Below are 24,739 nucleotides of genomic sequence, written 5' to 3'. Positions count from 1 at the left end.
TTTCAAAAAGAAAACCTAAACCCCCGATAGGCCCCAGCAACCATGGTTTACTTTTCTCGTTTCCCTCCGAACTGTTGGTGAGGATGTCGTGATTCTATCTGAATGTAAGTGGTTATAGTGATACTTGTACTTGGCACATTCTGCTGACCGAACTTAGATAAAACTCCATGAGATCAATCTGTGCCAAGATCTGAGCTCGCTGTCGGAGACTCCACTTTCAGTAATAAACAGCGAGGTAACAAGCTTTGACTTCGTGTTGCCCGTATTTACAAGCAGTATGGAAACCCGATTCGACGTAAAATGTTGTGAAGGCAGAATCAGTATTTCATGTTGTGGGGGAACTGATTTCTGCCTTATATTTTGCCATGAAAAACCCAGAGAAATACGTGCAGGGAAATCAAGATATGGCAAAAACCTACAAATATCTGTGTTCAAACACTAATTCGCGTAGTTATTTCCGTTTCTCAGATGACAATTCATAATCACCGTGTAATTCTGTTCCTTCATCACCATTTTCGGGTAAGTAATAGCCGATGCAGGAAAAGCACACCACCTCGCATGAGGGCCCAGAGTGCTTTCTAATAGTGCATCTGATGTTTGCAAGGGTAGCCTGTTCCAGCAACAACATATTCAATTCGAAGTTTAGCAAACATATATCTTGTAGTTTACGGGAAAACTGGGCATGTGGGGCTATGGGTTCACTGAGCAACAAAAACACACACCAGCAGCTGATTTCACGCTTGACAAACGGTTAAACGGCCTTTTTGAAGACTTAGAGACAATTTACATAAAACGCATCAGTCGGTTTCATTATCATGGTGTGTGCTTAATTGCAGTTGAGTAATAAATTGCGCTGTGATGGTGGAGGTAAATGAGTGTCAGTGGAGGCACATCATCAGGCTTTGCCCATCTCTCGTACCCTCCCCTGATTCCATACCTCACTTGCAAGCACATTAGAGGCACTGCAAAGAACCGAGTCAAAGTGTAACATTGAAGTGATCAGAATTGACATGTTAGCTATAATATATAAATGAACTAAAATGTATTACGCACCACACCATTTACACCAATAAGTGCCCCTTAGATGATGTGGCCCTTATTGTGCTTGTGCGTTGTATCAAGAGTGCAAAGTGTTTGAAAAGCACAAGCAAATTGAATATGACATTTTATGTACAAAATGCCGTTAACTATCCTGTCAGTATCAAATGAATAACAAAGGATATAAGAATGTATTTTTAAATAATATAGGATACAGTTTACATAAAATACATCTTAGCTAATAATTACAAAATACATTGAATACCATACTTATTTCTATAACCTCTCCTTAGCTCCTACTTACAGAGGCACAGTAGCAACTAACCACTAAAGAAAAGTGCTTTATGAAAGAAAGGATAGCGACCTCATTTAGACTCTGGTAGACAGCCCACTGTGCTCTCAGATCACTGCAGTTCATGCCCTCCACTCCCCTGAGACGAACTGCCCACAAAATGTTGTGATGCCCTTGGCATACTAGGTTCTGTGTGCCTTCAGTGGAGGTGCAAGTGTGGTGGATTTAGTGAAGGAACTGAACTTTGCTGAACGGGCACCATATTTGATCCTTCCACTCAGCATGTACTTGTTTCTGCGACACAGGACGCAGGAATTTGTTCAAAATTACAATTGCCAGACTCGCAGGGGATTACTCGGTCCAAGCAACGGACTTTTGTGCTCACCTTTGGGGCTCCTGCTGCACGCCCTGGTTTGCTGTTCTTCGCGCGGGCTCCTCACATCAGCCCAGGTCCCCCCCAGCTGCCGGAGATGGTAAACTATCACGCGCCACGGCCGCCGCGAGGGGGGGACTACAGCCCCCAAGAGCCTTTGCGGCTGACGCCGCCCACATCCAGCCAGCGCCCGGAGGCGCTTAAAAACTGACCAGCCCCTCGGCAGAGCGGGATTACTAGGTCCAAGCAACGGACGTTTGTGCTCACCTTTGGGGCTCCTGCACTGGGCTCCTGCTGCACACCCTGGTTTGCTGTTCTTCGTGCGGGCTCCTCACATCAGCCCAGGTCCCCTCCAGCTGCCGGAGACGCTAAACTATCATGCGCCACGGCTGCCAGGAGGGGGGGACTACAGCCTCCAAGAGCCTTTGCGTCTGCCGCCGCCCACATCCAGCCAGCGCCCGGAGGCGCTTAAAAACTGACCAGCCCCTCGGCAGAGCGGGATTACTCGGTCCAAGCAACGGACTTTTGTGCTCACCTTTGGGGCTCCTGCACTGGGCTCCTGCTGCACGCCCTGGTTTGCTGTTCTTCGTGCGGGTTCCTCACATCAGCCCAGGTCCCCCCCAGCTGCCGGAGACGCTAAAATATCACGCGCCACGGCCGCCGGGAGGGGGGACTACAGCCCCCAAGAGCCTTTGCGGCTGACGCCGCCCACATCCAGCCAGCGCCCGGAGGCGCTTAAAAACTTACCAGCCCCTCCGCGTCGCGGGACGCGCACGGGTGAATGCCGGGCTAAGCCCGGGCAAAGGGCGGGACCTCTGTGGCCCTCGGAGGCCAGAGGAGGCTGGGCTGGGCAACGGACCCTGTACTTTGTCCTTTGGACCTGTCTCGTTCATCAAAATAATGTTTGAGTTTTAATTTGCTTGTCACTAGAAGTTAGTAGTTTGTGCTTTACTTGCTGGTAACTTGTGTTGTGCTGAGGATTATTGCTAAGCCTGGCAAATGGCTAAGGTTAAGGCCATTAAAGCCGTAATTGGGACAGGATCCATGGAAAACTATCTTGTACAAAAGGTTAATCAAATTAATAATACCCGCAGAGCGTCTCTGGGGCGAGGTAATGATTCTATCTTATTAGCAGAGTTGGCTCCCCCTCTGGTGAATCCAGCCGTTATAGATATACAGGAAGGGGGTAATGGGGTTATCACTATTACTGAGGTGCAGGTACATGTAGAACAGTCTGAAGACCATCAAGAAACAGTACCTGATACGACAGAGGAAGAGCCCCCACCCACACTACCCCCCGTTAGGCCAGTAAGATTGTGCAGGAAGGCACAATCTAAACGTGGGGGGAGGAATTGTAAATCTAGAGCAGGAAAGTGTAATTCAGCCCCAAGCAGTGTGGTAGCTCAAAAGGATCCAGAGGATGGTAGTGGTACGGGTGGCGCCAGTATTAACATAGATATGGAGCCATTTGCTCTTCTAATTCATTCTCTAGAAGAAAAGATAGAGGCAAAAATTATTGAGTTAATGCAACCATTGTTATCTAAATTAGACATAATGACTCTGGAAGTGGAAAGATTAGGTGGGTTGTCATCGCATTTGGCCTCAGCACCAAGAAGCTCTAATGTAGAGATTAACACACCAATCGTTGAGGGTCTGGGAGTAGGCAGAGGGAATTTAAAAAATACTAGGCAGTGCATATCTGCCGTTGAGCCTGCCCCATTTGATCCAATCCCACCAACCACGCAGAACTTAGGGGCTATGGGAGCTCCTGAGGGCATGCCAGTTCACAGTCATGTAAAGAAAACTCGTTATGTCAATCTTCCACCAGATTGTGCACCTTATGTGGCCGTACTTACTAATGTCCCTCCCATTGAGTGCCATGCATATCGGGCCCAAGAGGAATCTCATGATTCTCTAAAAAATAGAACGGTCTCTTGGCTCAATAAAAACTGTGGGTTCCCTGCTAAATTTGCTGACCAGATAATAACAACAAGAACGGTGAATTGGATCGGACCATCCAGTAAGTCATCAAATGGTGATTGTATCATTGTTAACTTCAGGCACCCCCAACATGTTGCCACAGTTTTATTAAGAGCAGCATCATTGGTCTATACTCGTAATAGTATTTGCATACGCCCTCTGAGGTATTTCTATTCTCACCTGATCAAGAATCCACCGATCCCTGTTCCTCCTAGATCATGTATATCCTTAAAGTCATTGACCCCTAATGGAGCCGATTTGCATAATATTGGTAGTCAGAGTGGGAATGGACTCAAAATCGCAACACATAATAGATTTGATGCTCTCTCGGGATTAGAGTCATGTGACTGACATGAGGCATCTGTTGGGCAGGTAACTCGCAGAATAGAGGACTTGGGATGTATGGAGAGTACCTTGGCAGTAACAAACTCACATAACGTAATCTCCTGGAATATTGCAGGTTTAGGCACCAAAATGATGGACTGCTTTGGGTACATTAAGAAGTACCTAATTATCTGTCTGCAGGAAACCTGGTCAATTGACTGTAATCATTTTCTGGAAGGGTATAAGGCTTACTATGTCCCTGCAGTAGCGACCACTTGGGGTAGACCCAAAGGGGGAATGGTTGTGTTTATTTCTATAGCACTTTGTTGTAATGTACGGAGGATCACAACAAACCACACTGGTATCGTTGGGTTAGTTTTAACAGGGGAAAACTGTAGGGCCGGCCTGGTTAATTTCTATAATGCTGTTAATTTAACTATTGCTTCCAGTCAGATAGTAACACTGAACACTTTTATTAGTAACTCTATGAAGGACTGTGTTCACAACCTCATGGTGATGGGGGATTTTATTGTGCACCCTTGTGGAGATCCCCTTTTCAAAACGATTACAGAACTTAATTGTTCAAGTTGTAAGGATTTTCACTTTGAGCATACAACTGAGGGGGAACACTTAAATGACATGCTTAATGAGCTGGACCTAACAACTACGATGGCTCTGACGGCCCCTATCAAGTGCTTTGATACCCCGACCTTTAAGGGAAACGGGAGGGGAACCTTTATAGACTTTGTACTGTTAACATCATCGATGCAGTCTTTTGTGGGCTCCTTTTCCATTGAAGATAATGAATTCAGTGATCATAATCCACTTACTGTTTTCATGAGGGGTCCATTGATAGTTAAAGAAAGAGAAGACTCCTCTATTGGTAGGGTGATTCCCACAGATGGCAGTCGCCGGCTGAGATGGTCCACGGTTAACCCCGATCTGCTGTTTAATGAGATTAAAGTCTCATGTGCAGATGAAATCACGGTTTGTACGCAAGAGGGTGCACTCCCAAATACTGTTTTAAATGCTTTCCAATGTCTAGCGGAAAAGGTTTCCCAGCTATTATCAGCACCTGTAAAGAAGTCGGATTTTAAAGAACCTAGGTGGTTTAATCACGAGTGCTCAAAAGCCGCCAGAAATTTAAGAGCAGCACTAGGGACAAAACCTAGGATTAAAGCTGATGTCCAGTTTTGTTGAAAGACTTATAAAAATATTATTGCTAGACACAAGGAATCCCTTAGGGAAGATGCGTGGTCAGAGATTTTAGATCCTGCCACCCTTCAGAGTAGTACTAGATTTTGGGCCTTGGTGAGGAAACCGTTCCTGGCTCAGGAGCCAGGGGACGGCTTAGAAAGCTATATATCTAAGGAGGATTGGGAAGCGCATTTTAAGAAGTTATACTGTTGTACTTTGGATGTGATTACGACTTCTGCCTGTATTGATACTTTTGAACAAATTGTTTTTAATAGAGGTGAAGTTTTTGAGGGCATCTTGGGGCTAACAGCTGGGGAAGCCCCTGGGCCTGATGGGATTCCCCCTGACTTATTTAAGTCTGAACCTAATTTTTGGGCGCCAATCTTAGAGTCTGTCTTTAATGCTGCTGTGAAAGAAGGATGTCCACAATCGTGGGGTGTTTATAAAATTGTTCCGGTTTTTAAAAAGGGAGACAAGGGTAGCCCACACTGTTACCGACCCATTTCACTGATAGACTCTATGGTTAAGATTGTAGGAAGAATTGTATTGCAAAGACTTACGGATTGGGCTGAGGAAAAGAATATTATGTCCCTCTCGCAGTATGGTTTTGGTAAAGGTCATTCTACAAAAACCCAATGTCTCAACCTCTTTTCGTTATTAAGTAAATACACCGTTATACAAAAAGGCACCATCCATCTCGCCTTCATGGACTTGTCCTCCGCTTTCGACTGTGTAAACAGGGGAAAGCTGTGGCAGTCCATGAGGTCGAAGGGGGTAGATAGCGGCCTGGTTGATTTACATTGTTATACCAGAGCCAATGTGAGATACTCCCAAGATTTGAGAGTAACAGATCATTTTAGCATTGGAAAGGGTGTCCGGCAGGGCTGTATTCTGGCCCCCTTTCTTTTGAATTTTTATATTAATGAGTTAGATGGTGTGTTACAGGATGTCTGTGCTGACTGCCCAAGAGTAGGCAGGCGTGGAATTCCAATACTTCTTTATGCAGATGATGCAGTTTTAATCTCAAGAACAGAGAAGGGGCTTAAATCCCTGCTAAATGCTTTTAACTTGTTTATGACTGACAGAGACCTTCTGGTAAATAATACAAAATCATTTGTTCTACAAGTTGGTCAGCAACCAAAAAGGTCCTTCCCATTCAAGATTGGTGAAGATGTAATTCCCTTATCTAAAACTTTCTCTTATTTAGGAGTTCTTTTTGATACAAAACTAAATTGGGAACCTCATCTTGCAAAAAAGAAAGGAGAAATGGTGAGAGTTAATGCATCTATTTTTAATTTTGCAGCCAAATTTGGGAAAAAACCCACTTGTGCAATGCTGAAATTGTATAATGCTAAGTCTGTGGCAATTGCATCTTATGGCAGTGAAATCTGGGGGTATGTTGGTGGGGAGCAATTACAGGTTGTGGAAAATTCATACCTGAAGCGTTTATTGTGTGTCCCCACCGGCACGTCTAACCTTGTTGTACATGAGGAGCTGGGGACGCAATATCTAGCGATCTGTTTTCCTTGCGTCCCTTGACCTGCTGGCTTAAATATGGCTAAATGAGGACATACCCCTAACGCATTTAATCGTGAAGGACTTTTTGGGTCTGGACAAGGCAATCAATCAATCAATCAATCATAGCATTTGTATAGCGCGCTACTCACCCGGAAGGGTCTCAAGGCGCTTGGGGGGGAGGGGGGGGGGGTCCGCTACTGCTCGAACAGCCAGGTCTTGAGTTGTCTCCTGAAGGCGAGATGGTCCTGGGTCAGTCGAAGGTGGATAGGGAGGGAGTTCCAAGTTTTGGCCGCCAGGTAGGAGAAGGATCTTCCTCCGGCGGTGGCTCTGTGGATGCGTGGAACGGCGGCGAGGGCGTGGTGGGTCGATCGTAGCTGGCGGGTGGGAGTGTAGAAGGTCAGGCGGTCCTTGAGGTATTTGGGGCCCAGGTCGTGGAGAGACTTGTGTGCGTGGGCGAGGAGCCTGAACGTGATCCTCTTGTTGATGGGGAGCCAGTGCAGGTCCCTCAGGTGGCCGGAGATGTGGCAGCGACGGGGGATGTCCAGGATGAGTCGGGCGGCGGCGTTCTGGATGCGTTGGAGTCTTCTCTGAAGCTTGGCTGTGGTACCAGCGTAGAGGGTGTTTCCGTAGTCCAGTCGGCTGGTGACGAGTGCCTGGGTGACCGTCTTCCTGGTCTCGGTCGGGATCCATCAGAAGGTCTTGCGGAGCATTCGTAGGGTGTGAAAGCAGGATGAGGAGACGGCGTTGACTTGTCTGGTCATTGAGAGGGAGGAGTCCAGGATGACGCCCAGGTTGCGTGCGTGGTCTGTTGGCTTGGGAGCGGTGCCCAGGGCGGGGGGCCACCAGGAGTCATCCCAGGCGGAGGGCGATGGTCCCAGGATGAGGACTTCCGTCTTGTCTGAGTTCAGTTTCAGGCGGCTGGTCTTCATCCACTCGGCGACGTCTTTCATTCCTTCGTGTAGGCTGGTTCTGGCGGTGTTGGGGTCCCTGGTGAGGGAGAGGATCAGCTGGGTGTCGTCGGCGTAGGAGATGATGTTGAGGTTGTGTTGGCGTGCGATGGCTGCGAGGGCTCTCATGTAGACGTTGAAGAGGGTGGGGCTGAGTGATGATCCTTGCGGGACGCCGCAGATGACTTCAGTGGCCTCGGATCGAAACGGGGGGAGGTGAACTCTCTGTGTTCTTCCAGCGAGGAACGAAATGATCCACTCCAGTGCCTTCTCTTGGATGCCGATGTTGCTGAGGCGTTGAACTAGGGTGCGGTGGCAGACTGTGTCGAACGCTGCAGAGAGGTCCAGGAGGATGAGTGCCTCTGTTTCCCCGTTGTCGAGCAGGGCTCGGATGTCGTCGGTGGCTGCGATCAGGGCGGTCTCGGTGCTGTGGTTGGCTCTGAAACCGGACTGCGAGGGGTCGAGGGATCCGTTCGTCTCGAGGAAGGCGGCCAGCTGTCTGTTGACGATCTTCTCGATGACTTTGGCAGGAAAAGGGAGGAGCGAGATGGGGCAGAAGTTCTTGAGGTCGTTGGGGTCTGCTGTTGGTTTCTTCAGTAGTGCGCTGAGCTCGGCGTGCTACCAGCTCTCCGGGAAGGTGGCGGTGTTGAAGGAGGAGTTGATGATGTTCCGGAGTTGGGGTGCGATGGTGGAGTCGGCTTTGTTGAAGACGTGGTGGGGGCACGGGTCGGTCGGAGATCCGAAGTGGATGGTGTTCATCGTGCGGGTGTGTCTTCGGTGGTCACTGTGGTCCAGGTGCGGAGGGTGGTGGTGGGGGGCGTAGGTTCGACGGTTGGGTGCGTGGATGGCGCGCCGAAGCTGTTGTGGATGTCGGCGATCTTGCGGTGGAAGAACGAGGCGAGAGAGTCGCAGAGATCTTGTGAAGGAGTGATGTCGTTGTTGCCGGTGCTGGGGTTGGAGAACTCCTTGACGATGCTGAAGAGTTCCTTGCTGTCGTGGGCGTTGCTGTCCAGTCGGTCCTTAAGTGATTTCTTCTTGGTGGTGCGGATAAGCTGGTGGTGCTTCCGGGTGGCTTGTTTGAGGGCGGTCATGTTGTCAGTGGTCTTGGCAATGTGTTCCCCTTGGCTAAAATATCTAAAGTCAAACTTTGTAAAACTTGGGCGACCTGAACTCTTTGACAATCCATGCCAGATTTTAAAGGGAGATCTGGAGTTCGTCAAACAGGCCTTCTTGATGGACAGGAAGACCCTGACAGAAGAAGCGGAGCTTCAGAAACACAGTGTGAGGAATTTTGTTATGCTAAAGACCACTGAGACCCTTGAACCATACCTGGCAGGTTCACTGACCACACATGAAAAATATTTATTAATCAGATTCAGGCTCAATCTGTTTCATCACCTGCTAATTAGACCTAAGATTGATATTTTTAACAAATCAGCAGCGCCTTGCGGCTGCGACGGAAATTCTCCGCCGGATATGCTGCATTTTATCTTTTTATGTAAATTTTATGAATTTCCACGCAAGCGATATTTAGTAACTCTTTTAAAAAAACTTGGTTTTAAACAAATCAGGCCGGCACTTTTGTACTTGCAGCTCTTGCACAGTGACAGTATCCTCCAAATCAAGGAATTTTTAAAATTATCTGTCAGACTGAGAAACTGTCTGGATCAGTAATGTTTAATTTGTGAAACTCTGTACCTTTTATGTGCTTATACCATCAAAGTATTTCTTTTCTTGCATTTGCACTTTTTTGAAAGGAATGTTTTTTTTCTTTTTCTCTGTGACAAAGTACTGTATATTGTATATGCACTTTTATGGTTTGTAAAAGAACCGAAATAAAGTATTTTGATGATGATGACTCGCAGGGACTTTTATTTCTGTGTATGAGGTGATTTGTGTGATTTTCATACCCGAGTGCCATGTCTAGTATAGGGGTCCAAAATAGAAGAAGAGGATGTTTGCCTTACCCAAGACAGGGCTCAGTGCCCATCCCAGTGAGCTGACAAGGTCGTAGGTGCGCTGTCCGGTCTGAAACTTTTGATGGAAGAGGCAGTTGAGGGTCCACTGTCGAAAACTCTGTGGTTCCTCCACTTCAAGAGTGGGCCAGTGAACTGTGAGTTTGAAAGAACAGATGATCGACAGTGTACCATTCCACCAAGCATTGAATGACCTCCTGAGTGTGGCCAATTTCCAAAATACAACTGGCATCACTGTCATTACCATCACTCAAAGAAGAAGCAGCACAATATGGCCTGCAGATGGTCAATCTGGTCTTTTGCTGTTGAACATATTTAACATTTACTACTTTAAACTCTATTTACATTAAAAATCAATATGTTTGGACGAAATTAGTGTCAACAATATTTTTTACCACGTTATTGTGTTGCTGATCCCCTGTTTATATTGCTCATTAGAGCAATTAGATATAACAATGATGCTGTCTGAACTTTGTTTAGGAAACTATAAAGGGACTGCATCTCCCTAGCACAGAAGTCTCAAAGCTTTCCACATGATACTGCTACATTACTTTGTATAAGCTGACTTCCGTTTCATAGCTTCCCAAAACTAGTAACCAATGTAGAGAGATTGCAGTAAAGTGTGAAGTTAGAAAACTATTGCTAATTACAAATAAAATGATAATTGACCACTACACTACATACATTTAATATCATGTAAATTAAATACATTTCCCAAACATGTAATACTATATACATATATATATTCACTGAAAAAACCATAGGTTATAGACCATATATAGTTAGGAATTAGCATTTAAAAAACCTTATTTTACTCACACAAAACCATTGAAATTCCATATATAGTTAGTTGCACTAACTATATATCGCGCACCCGCAATCCACTGCTGATGATGTCACATATTACATCATTCATGACATGGTCAGTGACATCACTGATGACATCACTGATGACAACATCCAGTGATTATGTGTTTCTGTAAAGTTTAAATATGTTTTACATATTGAAGAATGAGTGGATGTATAAGTGTCTGAATGAAGGTTTTAGTAGGTGCGTGATTGACTGTATGAGTGAGTGATTAAATGCGTCTTACTGAATGCACGGGTTAGTGACTAAACTGTCTAAAAGTGTGCATCAGTATGTCTGTTGTTGTGCAAGCTGCTGCATGTGTTGATCAGTAGCTATATAAGTAGCTATATGGGTTATTGATTGGTTGCACAAGTATTTGTATGGGAGACTGAGTGTGTGTATGGCTGGCTGGGAGGTGTGTGACTCTGTGCAGATCAATGTGTACTTGTATCAGTGATTCTATAAGAGAGTAACTATGTGTTAGTATATGTTTCAAAAATGTAAGGTGTTCTGTGTTTAACTGTATAGATGAGAAAATGGAAGTGTGATTGATTCTTTTCAGGACTGACTAGGTGTGTGAGTAACTCCATGGATGAGTGGCAGAGTGTCAGTGTCTGTATAGGTGTATGAGTGCATATGATAGTGTTGTAAAGATGAGTGATTGTATGTATGAATGATTGTATGAGTGAATGTGTGTGTAGACATAGGAATCAGTGAGTGCGTATGTAGTAACTAGTATTGGTGTGTCAATGATTTCAAAAATGATACTCTCTATTTAACACTGGGTGTAACGGAGGTTATATTAGAGTGTGAGGAGATGCATTGTATTATCACATGAATGATATCATCAGTGATGTGATCATTGATGTCAAGTGAGATGTCATCAGTGATGTCATTCGAGATGTCATCAGTGATGTCATCAGTGATGTCACTGACCATGTCATGAATGATGTAATATGTGACATCATCAGCAGTGGATTGCGGGTGCGCGATATATAGTTAGTGCAACTAACTATATATGGAATTTCAATGGTTTTGTGTGAGTAAAATAAGGTTTTTTAAATGCTAATTCCTAACTATATATGGTCTATAACCTATGGTTTTTTCAGTGAATTTCATTGGTTTTTTAACAGCTAATATCTGTAGCTGTAAAATGTATTCTTCTTTAAATCCAAAAATATATTTTATATGTTTATTAATAACTTTTTTTTTTAATATTTTTTTTTCTTCGTTCCCGCTTCGCGAATCGGGAAGCTTCCCGTTAGCTGACCTTGATGCCGCGAAATAGACCGCGAGCCGGTAAACGTTTCTTTACCGCAACTGCCGCGTTAGAAAACAACATCGTGACGCCTCCCGTCCGCATGACGTTTCGCGTTGTCGCGTGATACGTCATATGACGTGCTACGTTAGCGAACTCGTACGCTTACCGAGTCGCAAAGCACAGGTTTCTGGAAGCAAACCGGGAGGCCCTGCAAAGCGCGTAACGTAAACACAGCAGGTCATGTGACTTGGTAATAACACTTTTCATTGGTTCATTTCACTTTCGGTTTCCTAATGATGTAAGACTAGGTCATATGATCTAAAATGAACACTTTTCATTGGTTGAGAACTATTTTTTTTCCCAAATGGTGAAAATCCCTCCTTCTTTCCTCACTCTGACTTTCATCATTGTGAGAGAAAGACCCTTTGTTACCAGTGAGCAATGGCTTCTTTACTAGCTTCAGCTGGTGCTTCCCCACCACCTCCACCACATCCAAGGAAGAGTGGACCACCTGCTAAAGTTATAATTCAGCAAGAAGAGGAAGAAGAGGAACAGGACGACCTAGATAATCTCCCTATTATGGCCAGAAGATCTGTTCTACCGGAAGTAACGGGACCAGAGGGCAGGGAGATGGTGCCAAATATACAAACGAGATTTCGTGAAGTAAAACAAGTCTGCGTACATTGCAGTGGATTCATTTGCTACGGAGAAAGTAGCATCACTCTGATCAACAGAGCTATTGACAATCATGCTCATGTTTGTCCGAAACTCCCCAAACAATAAATTCTTTTTTTTGTTTTCTTGCTCCTGTTGAGCCCTTTACAATGAATCGTTTTCGTTGCCCCCTCCGAAAAAAAAACAAAAAAAATATAAAACTGTTCAGAAAAATTCAAAAAAGTAAAAAAATGTTCAGAAAAATAATAAAAAAAATATAAAACAACAAAAACAATTTAAAAAAAAGTTCTTTTCAGAACTACCTCCCCGTTATTAAAAAATTGGTACAATATTTGCAACTGTGCCAACCTCTATTTCTCTTAGTTCGCTTCCCAGTTCGCTCCCCGGTACGCGAACCGGAAGCGAACCAAAAATTTTTTTTTAAAAAAAAGAACAGTAAGTATAAGGGAAGGAAACAGACAGTTATATTAAAAGAAAGACAGCTATAGGGGAGTAAACTAGAGATACTATTACCCGTAATCCACTGCTGATGATGTCACATATTACATCATTCATGACATGCTCAGTGACATCATCAGCAGAGGATTGCGGGTAACACTATCCCTAGTTTATTCCCTATAGCTGTGTTTCTTTTAACATAACTGTCTGTTTCCTTCCCTTATACTTACTGTTCTTTTTAAAAAAAATTTTTTAGATCAGTCAGAAACAGTGAAAGTAATGAAATATAAAAGACTACGTAGAATATGAGCACTGTATGCAACAACTTTGACACTTACAGAAGCCTCACCTTCTCCATACCTCCTACACAGTTCTACATGTACATCATAAATGCAAACAGAACAGAATTAATTATACATGTTAAATGGTTTATTTTTGCTGTTCTCAGAATGTATCAAATTTCACTAAAACAGTGACTTGAAGGTATTCATCATATAACAGCGGGGAAAAAAAAACACAATCAAAATGATTGTGTTTAAAAAACCCATGCAACATTACAAATCAGAATTCAGAACTCCTTAAAGTTAACTTATTTTCCATGACGGCCAAGGATGTCCTATGAACAGCTTACACTCTGTTGTGCTGTTATTACTTTCAACCCGCCACTTTCTGAAAGAAAACCTCCATCGTTTTCAAAAACATGTTACATACAATAAATGACTTCTTGCTCTCTACCACAAGATTCCACAAGGCCAAATCTTGTCAGAGCCATGTATAACTCTTGGATTTCTTGTTAGCCAATCCCGTCTTTTCGCATTTCCGCAACTTTCAGAATTAAAATGTTGAAGATCATTTACACAATCCTGGACTAGTAATATCTTCCCCTTCTTGCTCAATCATGTTCTACATTTCCTATCACACTGATACTGCTTACTATGAAGCAGACTTACACTACCTTTATGACTAGTACAATTATTTAATTCTCTACATCACTTTTAATCACAAAGCAATGTAAAACAGTAGACAGCATTGCAGACTTACATTCCCTCTACTCCATGTTTTGATTCGCTGCTTCAATTAGCTTATACAAAGAAATAGTTTTTCTGAACTCATTCAAAGTGCACGTATTTTTTAATAACGTCCAGTGTTATGGTAAAAAGTTATGTCTCTGTACTACACTTATCTTCAAGGCCAAATAGTGTAGGAGCCATGAGAACTTCTTGAAATTCCTCAGAGCACATCCCGAGATTCTTTCCCTAAAATTTTGGTTTTAAAAACACCAGGTAAGAGTTTTTAAGGTCATATGGCAATTTTTTTTTGAAAATTAAAACAGAATCATTGCAGAATGACCAGCCATTTCTACACTTTAAATAAGCTGTATAATGTCCTGATGTTATTGAAGAACCATCATGATATATAATTGCAACAGTTACAAAAGTCCTTCCTGATATTGACAACTGTGAAGCCACAAAATTTTTAATTAAAGTTGTCAATTTTGTTCCATCAGGCCTACATCGTTGGAACATTAAAATGACATACTGGCCATATGTTCGTATAAATAATGTGGACATCATTTCAGATTTACATTGCCTACACTCCATATTGTGATCAGCTGCTTTTACTAGCTTATTAAAAGAGACTGATTTACTGTCTGGCAAAGTTAAATATATAAATCTTTCTGAGTCTACACTAGTACTACTTGATACCCTACAGTTCTCGCAGTCATGCTGCCATTGATAAGAAAGCCCAAACAGATGATCTACATCTACACCTTCAGCATACAATACATCAAGCATATACATTAAAAACTCCTGACAATCTTGCTGACTATTTTGAGAGAATTGTGTTTGGCCTGAACATCTGTCTAACAGATTTCGAATTTCAGACACACTTTCTATGTTTGTTCTATCAGTGCTACATTTCTCTAACACAGAATTTAACAAACTGCAAAATCTTTGATCAGAATTGACCACAATCTCTTCTTTTACATTTTGTAGAGAAAACAAAACATTAACCACTACATTAGCATAGCAGTTGACACCAGAACTGTTTTCAAATTGAAAACCAACAACATCTTCAACAGAATCCTTTTTGTTTCTGCTTATAATTTCAGGTTCATCGACTTTTCGTCTTTTTGCTACAACCTCCCCAGTATTGGTCACATTTCTTCGTTTCCAGCCTACCACACGTTTCTCAAACAAAGGATACTGAGGCAAATGTGGCGCATACTCTCTTCTCAACCTATTGTATTCCTTAACACAATCTAGATCCGCACAAATGTTTGTGACATCACACTCAATCAAGTACAATCCCGATAAAGTCCTAACTCGTGACAATGCCACATATGCCATACCCTCCTTGAACACAGAACTGCCAATATTCACCAATGCACAGTCTACACTTAAACCTTGCGATTTATGGATTGTCACCGCATATGCCAAGCAAACAGGAAACTGCTTACGACGAACATATAAGTCTTTTACAAGCAAAAATCTAGCAGAACAACGAGCAATTAGCTGTACTTCCTCAATGCCATCAAATTTAATTTTTAAAAATTCAATTCCATCTCTATTTCTGTATTTCACAAAATCAACAACATTACCCATTGATCCATTTACCAGACCTCTTTCAACATGTAAATTCCTTCTTAAAATTATACGGCAGTTCAAGCACACATTCAGAGTCTTTTCAAAACCCGCAGTTTTAGATATACTCTTCTCTAATGAATCCAATTTTGTTTTCAGATTCTCAGACAAAATAATTGTTGATCCCATATGCTCTACTCTGTCAATAGCTTCCAATTTCACAATCTCTTGCTTTTCTAAATGCAACATTTTGTTGTTGAATTTGGCACATTCTGCAAGAGTTGGCATCAAACATATTCCAGATTTTTTCTCAGTAACTTTCTGAAAAATATTCTCAGGCACAACATCTTCGTCTGGATATAAATTTGTCAGTAATCGTGCATGTAAAGCTTCTTTCCCATGCTCGGTCACTTTTCCAATTCTAACATCTTGTAGAATAGTCTTGTAAACTTCATCCTTTGCCTGACGCATATTTTCATGCAGTTCAGCATAATTGAAGTTTAACCATATATTGACGTTGCCAATACTCCCTAAGCACTTCCTGGTATCTTCATGCGTGAGCATTTTGAACACAGGTTGCCCTTTCACTGGTGTCAGCTGCAGAAGATCTCCGAAAACAATGATGTGTTTGCCACCAAATAACACATCATACTCTGTTTTGAGAACTTCTTGCATTCTCAAATGCACAAAGACAAGCATGACATTGGAAACCATGCTTACTTCGTCAATGATAAGAAGTTTCATTTTCCTCAAGACTCTTGAAACTTCAAAACAAGCATCTCCAGATAGCTTGTGATATTCTAATTTGTTGTCATGCTCCACTGGCAGCATCAGTAAACGATGTAAAGTAATCCCTTTAATGTTATGTGCTGCCAGTCCAGTTGGAGCGGTGACAACACAAGACAGCGATGACTCTGTCCTTTCCTGCAAATAACATGAAATTGCTTTAATAAGGAAACTTTTTCCAGTTCCCGCTTCTCCACTCACGTACAGTCGGACAGGCTTCAACGACGTACATGAGCACTCTTTCTTGTCATGACTTAATCCATGATCAATTTGCATGGTAAGTTCGTCATATATTTTCCTCTGCTCAACGTTGAGTTGTCTTTCCAACTCTTCTAAGTTAACCGCATCCTCCTGAGCATGTACCATGGCTCTTTCCACTTCATTCATAGCAGTGGCAGCTTCGTTTTCGATAAGAGGTCCTCCTAGTGGATCCTGACTCAATGAAGCAGAACTCTGACTGTCCTGAGAACTGTCTCTGGCAATCTCGGCTGCAATCGTTGCTTCCTGCTCAATTTCCACATTCAACATTTCTACATATTTGGGAAAAGCAGGACATTCTATGGTCTCCTTGGCAGCATTGAATGAGTCTTCATAACAAAGGAAATCTCCAAGCAGTTCCTCTTCTGCACGCCAAGGCTTAAAAAGTTGCAAAAGTGCTAAATAGAAAAACTCCTTTTTTTCAGGAGATTCGCCACTCAATTTTCGATGGTTTATCAAGTGGCATTTTCTTTGCTTGACCAGACATCCCTCACTTCCTATTACAGCATACACTCCTTTCTCAGTATCTTCTTTGATGTTCCTCTTGAATATATAATTTTGCAGAACCTCATACAGACAAACATTCTCGAGGTGACTGCTTCGATTTGGATAATATGTATCCAACATGTTGCTCTTCAAAATGTCGGTACTATTTGGCTCCTTTTCCGCCAAATACTCAATTTCCCGCACAGGTTTCAGAACTCGATTAAGCGTTGCAGCAAGACCCACACTCGCCCAAACGATACTCCTGGACTTGGCATAGAGACTTGCTGAAGACAACCGGTCAGAACATTCGTAAGCTCCGATTTCTCGATGCGACAACATCTTCAGACTGAAACTGTACAACTTCTTGCTGAGGCTCTTTTCATGGGAAATGTCCTCCCACATATCCTTCAATTCTGTCTTCTCTTTTTTGGTGATGTAAGATGTCACATACCGAGCCACAGCCATACAGTTATCAGCCACAAACTGTATATCCATGTTAGCATTCCACATGGACAAAATCACCGGGTTGTAGTCGTTGATGTACTTAGACTCTTCGTTCCTCTTCAAATTGTATGTGTTTTTAGGTGATTTCTTCATCACATTATGTCGCAGCGAAGACATCAAACTGTTCACTCTTCCTTTAGAAATCACCGATCGTGGAAAGCCGAAACGACATTTGGTGTAGAACTTGTCTTTGTTCCGGAATTTACGACGACAGTACTTTCCACATCGATGGCTTTGGAAACGTAGAACTTTTTCTCTTAGGCTTTTTTTCTCCTTTGCGTTTGGAACAGCACACGTAGAATACTGTTCTATGAAACTCATCACTGAGTCGTCTGCATCCGTTCCAAATTTAGGTGCATCCTTGATCCACAGCAACATATGTATATGAGGAGCACCTCTTGCTTGGTACTCCTTCCTCCAGAAGAAATCCAACACCTCTCCAAGAGGTGGATTCTTCTTATTCATGATGAAAGACATCATACCTTCAAATCTATGATTGAAGTACCTACATACATTGACTGGATCCAAAGAGCACAGTTCTCCGGGTGTCTTGAATTCGATGTTTTCTACATTAGCATTTGCCTCTCGTAGAAATTCAAGTAAGTCTTCCCAGCCATACTCAGCACAGCTCAAAGTGAGGAACCATGTGGGAGTTCCTAAGTTCCTCAGCATACATTTTAAATCACCATGACGACGGTACCAGTACTCATTAGTACCACGCTGACACGCCATGAGATTAATCAGGTGAGAATCCAAAATACTGTCTTGGACATTGACTTTATCCATAAAGTCACTTGCCGAGATGTTTTGCATGTGTATACCACTTTTCAAGATGTGGTTCACTGCATATGACAGTCCAGACAGATCGCTTTCAAACAGGAGATGAAACAAATAAGGAATGCATTGTCGAAACCTAGGATCTCCTGCATACAATCGCAAAGTCCGGTATTCAGAAGCAGGAATTTGATGAGGTCGCTCATCATATCTTCCTCCCTGACCTGTTGGAAAAAGCTGTGGGAAACACCGAGCTTCCAAACCTTCCTCCCAAACACTAATGGGACTCCCTTTCGCTTGTTTCATTTGAAACAACTCAATAGCATTCCCCATGACTTCCTTGGAATGCAAAGGATGAACACTATAATGTTCATATATTTCTTCACTAGTACAGGGTTCTACTTTCTCAATTTGACCAGCACACAAATCGCTATCCTCTTCCTCACTTACTTCCTCTTCTGCAACATATACATTTTTATAGTATTTATTATATTTTTTCAAATACAATGTTGCCCTTTTGACTTTCCTAACATCTACTAAATCTTGCCATATTTTCTTATTCTTTGTCGGAACCCCATTAACTAAGATAACAAGAGGTTCCTCTTCCACTTTTTCTACTCCAATTGTGTTAATGTTTTTCTTCAAATCTAGAGGCAAATAAACAACTCTTCCCTTTAATCCTCTCTGTAAATCTGATGGAGGCAATTTCCCTGTCTTTGGCTCCATTCTTACAATAGCCTGAAAGGGATGGATACTTTGAATCAAAATAGATTCATAAGTATTTAAATCCTTCAATTCAGAAGGAATCTCAACCAATTCCAGATTATTATGAACTGCTCTAGCAGGCATCTGGTTTTGATTTAATTTGTTACAACAATAAGTACACACACGTTGATCCAATCCCAAATCAAAACAATTTTCTACCATCAAGTATGTTGTAAAATCCTTCCATTCACTATTATTTTCCCTTTCACTTTTTCCATATAAATCCACTAACTTAGTCTGATTCTTATAATAAGTGCGTCGACAACACACACAAGTGAAATTTGGCCTCTCACTTGATTTCACCTCAAACGTCGCAATTTCCCTCTGGAAATTATCTGTACTGGAAACCTGTACACTATCTTCCACATTACTCTCTTCTTCTTGGTCAATTTCAACATTCTCCTCTTTACTTCCAAAGTAACAAAACTCAATTTCTTCACATATATTCTTCACATCTATTTCAGAACCATGCAAAAGAGCAGCGCATAATTGTTTAAGCATAATTGCTGGACTCTTAGCATAATACAACATTCTAACTAATTTCCTCACTTTATTATGATGCACTGCTAGCATCCTGAAATGATGAAAAACACTCTGGCATACTCTCCTGGAAAGACAAGCCAGTGAATGACCATGCAAACCTATCACTTCTCTCACTCTGCAAGGATCTAATTCTTGCAACAACTTCATTTTCTGCTTCAAACTTTTCTTACTAAATGACCGTATAAAATCACAAAGCAAATTGATGGAATCCTGTCGTACACTGCAAATACTACTACACTTCCAGGTGTACACAGGACCCTTAGGACGTCTCCCTAAAACCTCATTACCTAACACCTCTTCTATCTCTGTTCTCACAAGTTTTTCTTTTTCAACTGGACAACCATCTTTCACTTCATAAGCTCGACCACTGGTGTCAACTGCATGCACCAAATCATTATCCTGGAAATAACTCTCCTCATTAAAAAATGCCTCAGAGCTTGAACTATGCATCCATTCTCCAGAAAAAACTTCACAAAAATTACTACGATTAACTATTCTCTTCCATCTACTATTTCTTTTGAAATCATAAATTACCTTGTTTAGCTTCCTAATTCTATTGATTGTCAAAATAAATAACTTACGTTTAATTTCAAATGCCTGATCAATAACTTTCTCAACTATTTTTTTTCTCTTATAAAAAACCACTTTCTGCTGACCTTTCTTAATATTTTTTAACAAATTCCCAATTATCCTGTTGCGGAACATTCGTTTACGAATATCCCTAAACTGTTGTTTCCTTCTACTTTCATGCATAGAGTTATCTCTTACTCTAGCAGTAACATTTCTCATTGGCCTTTCCTTACCATTTGAATTCTTTCTCCTTTTCTGGACTGAAACATTTTCTGTAGTAATATTTTTTTTACTACACATATTTCTTATGACTGTTTTTCGACTCTTACCCGGTGCTTTCTTGGTGACTTGACAAATCTTTTTTTTAGAGGACTGCTGCATTATTCCATGGTCCTGCTGTCTTTGACGTTTTGCAGCCTTTCTTACTCTTTCTTTGCTAGGCATCCTAAAATCTTGAAATAATCTGCAGTTGAATCTGTGGTAAAATATAATAAAAAATGTTATTAACCACTATTACCCAACAGTAAATTAATAACAGTCATCAAAAACTTAACACACTACTTAAGTATATAATATACTGAAGCCTATCTCCAATTTTTCACTGAACAGGACTCATCTCTTCTTAACCTTGGATAAACCTCACCTACTCTGTGTCCCCTGCACATAATTAAATGTAAAGGGGCAGATTTATATTAACTAGCACATCCCCAGGGATGCACCAGTTAACGTGCACCGCTGCTCTGCCACCCACGGTGTGCCGCATTTACAATCAGATAGGACAAAGCTACATCAAAACCCTGCGCCTGCTTGAAGCAGGCATAGATCTTGACGCAGGTAGGCTGAAAGCTAAACCAACAACTAAGTGTCGTGTGCAGAAGTTACAAAAAAGGAAAAATGGCGTTTAAACCAGTAATGAGACCATGCTAACGTAATACAGAGTAAAAATATCCAGGATCTACATCAGTTTGGGGTTCACGAACCTGGCAGGTACAAGGCACTGAGGCTTTCCACCGTGCATGTCTCATCCCAAAACATATGTTGTTTGTGAATGAAACAATTTCCCAGACCAAATGCTTTGGATTGGCTACTTCTAAAAAATTAAACACCCCTACTATCCCGGAGTTAGAGGAATATGATGGTTGGAGTAATTTTACTCGTTGTCTATTAAAGATTTACAGGCCCTACTCCGTAATTCTTCCTTTAACATTTCCAGTATAAATCCAAAAGGTTGACTGCTTTGGCAACGTGCCTTATTCACGGTTTAATAACGCTGCCTTTTGCTTTATATAAGTTTTCAAATTGTATGAAATATATACCAATAGGTCGTTATTAACCTTTAGGTAGTGGTTTTCTTCATGAAGTCTGGTCGCTTCCATACACATACAGATTTTCAAAGATGATCAAGAACTTTATCTGAATGGAGAGGAATGCACTGAGACGCCAGATCATTCACTAATGTGTAGGCACATACAGTTACACGGTTCATGCAACAAACACCGACCAAATATGGCTTGCGTGTTGCAAGGCACACCAGTTCCTGCTATCATCCCCACGTTCAAGTTCTTGGAAAATGGTAGTTATTTGATGCTCAATAATGAAGATTGTTCTGGGTTAATTAAAAGTATTCATTTTATCGTAACAGTAAATGAACGGGTTATTTGCTGCAGAAATGTTCTATTTCCTCCCACACATGAACATAGGGAGTTTTCAATCTGGCCACAAATACCAACCTTGGCAGCACATTTCAACGGCATGGCAAGAATAAGAGCTATTTTGTCTCAGAGAGAGGTGGCCTTGAGTTCGGCCCGTGAAACTTTCGTGCTTCACACAGCGAACACCCGTACAGAGGTGCAGACCCTTTTAAATACAGATTCGCCTTTCCATTTCAGCAAGATGGTTCGGACTATCTCTAACGCGTCCTCCACAAAGGGCCTGGCGCACTTTTTTAAAGTTGTTACCAGTGGTCTTGTGACTTCATTTGAGAAAATCTTTGGAGTCATCCCTGCTTTCTTACATTCTATTTTTTCCACTCTGCTTCGTGGATTCCCATTTTTACTTGCATTACCAGCGGACGCTCTTGTGCTTTTTTACATTTTTAAATATGGATGTCCCTCCTGTGCAAGCTCCCGCCCTGCAGCTGCTGACACTGTTCCGCAATCCCATGCTAGAATATTATGGCACAATGCCGTTGGCGATATTAAGCACGGCATATGGATTATCTTTTCTATGCTGATGTGATTCCTTCAAATCTAAGACACTAAAGTATCGGCACGCCCTAAACCAACACAAAGAGACCTTCTTAGCAAATAATATATTATGTGTATTAGGGAGGGTGAGATATAAGCAGCCGCGGGCCGTGGAGGGAGTTACGGTGAGGCAGGGAGGCGGGGAGGGGGAGAAGCAGGGTGGAGCCCTCTCCACCCTGCCCCTCCCCCTCCCTGCCTCCCTGCCCACCGTAACTCCCTCCACGGCCCGCGGCTACTTATAAGTGTTGCTAACTCTTATTCATTTACAGCATGTTAACATACTGTCACCATTCGCTTTTTATGTACTATTGACTATGCTGGTAATTTTGCTACTGATAATATGTGTACTTGTATAATCTAAGATACTACGCCTGAGAAGACGGCATTAGTAAATAAACATTTCAAATACACATGTGTTCTTCTTAACTCCATGTTCTCGTTTCTAAGAAATATATAACGACCGACTGTTCATGAGTTCCACGTATCCTGAGGTACTATAAGTTCATATTCTGGATTGTCTAAACATTGAGAGTTTGTTATATCCAATGTGACACTGTACCTAGCTTGCTAAGGGGTTTTGATTACTAAGGTGAGTTTTGGGACACCCTAATTCGCCGAGGTTCCAATCCTCTGTCCACAGTTCTGTGTCAGAACAGAAACCCTGCGACAGGGGCACCCCTCAACCTTACTGGAGCTTCATCACACTTGCGATACAACTCCAGCAATGCGCCAACTTTACGGCACAAATACGTCACGCATCTGTGCTGGTTTTGCCCCATGATGCGCCGCATTGTAAATGCAGCACACCATAGGTGACGGAACAGCGGCACAGAATGACTAACACATCCCTGGTGATGCGCCAGTCATCATAAATCTATCCCTATGCTTCTTATCTTGTTAGAGATAAACCGCCATATGTATCATCAAAGTTTTTTGCATTTCCTAAATAGCGAACTTTAAGGAATAAATAGCGATTCTTTACCATTCCTAGTTTGCGATGACCTATTTGCTAATTACAAATTACCCATTCATTTCCATGCAGCAGGAGGCCCATAGGAATGAAGGTGCAATTTCCGATTAGCAATTACCTCATCGCAAATTACGAATTTTTCCGACGGTGCAGGGGTGTCTCAAGAACACCCTGCTGCACCCCTGAAAAAGAAATTTGGGGTCATATGGCGCACATAAATTTTGAAAACATTCCTTTACCTCAAAAACGATTTTCAACTCATAATTTGAAAACACTGCACATGCGGAAATGACTTAAAATGTCCTTAAGACACATAAAAGCATTTTTTGATTGCCTTTGCAGCATGTTTCAGTCACCTTTAACATGCCTATGTAACGGAAACATTCAAAATCTAAATTTGCCATGCACAGGTGGGAGCATATTTACAAGCAATTTGCTCCACAGACAAACTTCTTACATTAAAATGGGAAAAATAACATCAGAGACTCTCAATTACCTTATAAAGAAGCAGACACCATTATGTCCTTCTCATCAATATTAAAACCATTGCTTTTTCTCAAAAACGATTTACAAGTCATAATTTGAAAACACTCCACAGCTCCTATGCACATAAAAGCCCTGTCAGTACTAATACTTCACATTTTCTCCAATTACAATTTCTCAAAGAAACAAAATCTATTTGTGAAACACTTGAGACAAAGCAACATTTGAAAAACACAACTTTCTTCATAATTTTCTCCTTAAAGCACACTATTTTCTATCTAAATTAAAGAAATCTTTTCTCACCTTAGCAAATACTTTGAGTTTCAAAACAGTCTCAGAAACACACCAATTTGTCTTCAGCAGAGCAAAAGGTATGCACTCCAGAGTCTGCAGCTATCAAAAGCACAGAAATGCTGTAATTCCTCACACATATCTCTCATGTCACCCAATCAAAACTCTTCCCTCACTTTTTTTCAAAGCAAAACCCTTCCCCCCTCTGCCCCCTCTCTGCTTTTTCTGCATAGCAACCACCTCTTGCAAGACCTCTCACACAACAATGTTGCAATTGAACTCTGAACTCTCAGTGCACCTGCATATCCAGAGCATTCTTTCATTTAATGATTTTTTCTTCGCCACTCAAAATACATCTTTCAACGAACTCATCCATGCACACTAACTTTCTGTTTTCAGCAATCAAAATCCACCAATCACTCTTACTGCTTCATTAACACAGAAACTCCTCAGTTTTTTTCATTTTACACTCTCATTTTTTCAACTGCCATTTCATTGCCACACTTCATCTGACTGCAGCAGAACCTTCTCTCACCATGTTTTCTGTCTGGATTGTTGGACATAGTTACATATATTGGGCTCAAAGGTACGCTGAAAACAGGAATTTAC

This window comes from Lissotriton helveticus, chromosome 11 (genome assembly GCF_964261635.1).
Source record: "Lissotriton helveticus chromosome 11, aLisHel1.1, whole genome shotgun sequence".
NCBI classification, from domain to species: Eukaryota; Metazoa; Chordata; class Amphibia; order Caudata; family Salamandridae; genus Lissotriton; species Lissotriton helveticus.
Note: the sequence above shows the minus strand (reverse complement) of the source record.